Genomic DNA, 2,676 nt, shown 5'->3' on the forward strand with positions numbered 1-2,676 from the left:
TAGGAACATCTCCTCATCTATCGCCTCAATGAACCGTCACAGCCATCCCGCGAGGGAAGGACAGATCAGGAAAGGGAAGAGGAGAAACGACGCCACTTGCCCAGCAGAGGAATTCATCCACAGAACAGCATGTGGCAGGCGAGGGAGGGAAAGGGGATCTCAGAGCAGCCAGGTCTCCAGTGAAGATTTTAGCCTCACCTGCAGCAGCTGGAATAGCTTGGGAAGCAAACTCCTGCCCAGGTTATACTTCTGCTAGGATTTCACTGTCAAGACTGCGGGCCCAACCCCCTCCACCCCCCCACCCCCGCTGTGACACCCAGCCTGAACGCTCCCTCTCCTGGCTGCCCACAGGACCTAGCTGATAACCACCCAATCAACAGCTGGGCTGTTGAGAAGCAGCGCTCTGCTCACCTCCTCCTGACCTTCGCTGCTTTTGTAGAAGCTCAGTCGGCTTCCCAAATGCCCAAGTACTTCCCGGGCCCCAGGCCTTTCTGCCTGCAGCTCCCCCTGTGGGGATGGGCCGCGGTTCCCCACTGGGAATGTTGCTAAGCACACCTGCCCTCCTGAGCCCCACTCCCCGCCCTCACCAGCCACAGCCAAGCTAGTGGCTCCACACTGTGCCTGCCAACTACCCCAGGGGACGGTGACTCTGCCAGGGCAGTCTTCTCCCTGGGCCGGCACCTCCTCTAGGCCAGGGCTGTCTATCCATGGGGAATCCTGACCCTGCCCTCATTCACTTGCCTCGGAGCCTGCCTCCCCACTGTAAATCAGAGGTGACCACAGCACCATCACCCACGCCTGCTGGGGTATTAAGTGCATCCCAGTTTACAAATGTGGGGTGGTCAGGCACCAGCCATCACTGGATGAGACGCCTGGTGAGCGCACGCCCTGAAGATCGCGCTCCACCTCCAAGAAATGCAACCTGTGACTGCAGGGTTAAAACTCACTCTGCTCCCAACACTCCCCAAAAAAAGAGACAGAGGGCCAGGTCTGCAGGAGGTGCAGCCCACGTGAACAAGATAAAGGTGAAGAGAAACCGGAAATGCTCACATGCTCTCAGGAAGATAGCCATCCAAACAAGACAAAAAGCTGTTCAAAAAGTTCTTCTCAAAAAGTTATCAAAGAAATGGGCTTTGAACACGAGTGAGTCAGAGGAAAGCGTATTTATCCCTTCTCATCTTTCCATTTCCAAAGATGTACTTGGAGAGCTTTAAGCAGCTGGAAGTTATGGCTCAAAGGTATTTGTGATTCAACAAAGACCACGCTGATGCACTGTTTTCCTGTTTGTGTTTTTACAAAGATCAAAAATCTGACTTTTCTGTTCTTCATGACGGCTTTCATTTTTACGTGGTTTTTAAACATTATATCTGCTAATCATTTACTAGAATAAGATGTTTAAAATATAATTCTAAATTCCTGTTTTGTTTGAGGCTTTACATTACCAAATGTATTTGAAGTATAAAATATTTTACCTCACGGATTTTTAATCTTGTGAATTCTAGCTTTTTAAAAACAAAATATACTGATACTGGTATTTCAGTATCAGGCAAAATAATGACCAAAATACTGGCATTAGTCACTTTCTCCATTACTACTGTTACCAGCTTTCTGAAGAACCAGCAAGTGGACCTTCCACAAGCTCATCTACCGTGGCGCAGGCCTCGGCCAGCTGCTGGACGGCCCATGCACAGCGGCGGCGGCAGCTGTACAGAGCCCAGCCTCTGCGGCCGCTGAACCCGGCCGGCAGAGGAAGCCACACTCGCTGCTGACGGCCAAGGAGGAGGCACCGCCTGTGGAGAAGCCCCAGGGGGTGAAGACGCACCTGCAGGACATCATCCGACCTGAGATGGTGGGCAGCATGGTGGGCGTCTACAACGGCAAGTTCTCGATCACCTAACAAGCAGGTGAAGCACAGCGGACCCGGCAACCGCCCGGCATTCAGGGCACCCACTCCTCCTCACCGTTTCAGGGCACCGTTTCATCCCCCTCAAGTAGCCTGCTCCGCCATTAAAGGCACAGGCTTTTATCTTTAAAAAACAATTAGTTACTAGTGCTTTCTACCATTCAAACCTCACAACTGAGGGTGATGAATTCTATGACCTCTAGTTTACTGAAAATAAACACAGGCACAGAGACGTCAACTGCGTCACCCAAAGCCACACAGCACGTGGGCAGCCACCAAGCGAGAACCCTGCACCGAGTTCCAGCACCTCTGCTTTTACCTACTTGGCTCTGCGCCTGGTGGGAATCCATGTCCCCAAATGTTAAAGCCATCGGTCTCACCACCCTGCCAGGTCCTTCCTGGGCACTTTACTAATAGTAGCTCATCTATCCTAACACAACCAGTGTCATCCCCGTTTACAGACTAGGAAACTGAGGCACAGAAAGGGTCAGTGAATCCAGCCAGTCTGACTGCAAAGCCACTGAGCTGCTGGGAACAGCTGTGGCTGGTCAGGCTTACCCACTTTACAAAGCACTTCCACACACTGGATCTTGCTGAATTGTCGCTGGCACAAAACGGGCTCTATCACCCCCTGGAGCAGCTGCAGAACCTGGAGCACACAAGTAAGCCCTGCCCAGAAGACCAAGTGGCAGATACAGGTCAGAAAGCCCGCTCTGTCTGGCTCCAGAGCCTGTCCTGCCCCCACACGCCCCCCACCACGAGGGCAGGACGGG

Source organism: Hipposideros armiger, unplaced genomic scaffold, assembly GCF_001890085.2.
Source record: "Hipposideros armiger isolate ML-2016 unplaced genomic scaffold, ASM189008v1 scaffold_1486, whole genome shotgun sequence".
Classification (NCBI taxonomy): Eukaryota; Metazoa; Chordata; class Mammalia; order Chiroptera; family Hipposideridae; genus Hipposideros; species Hipposideros armiger.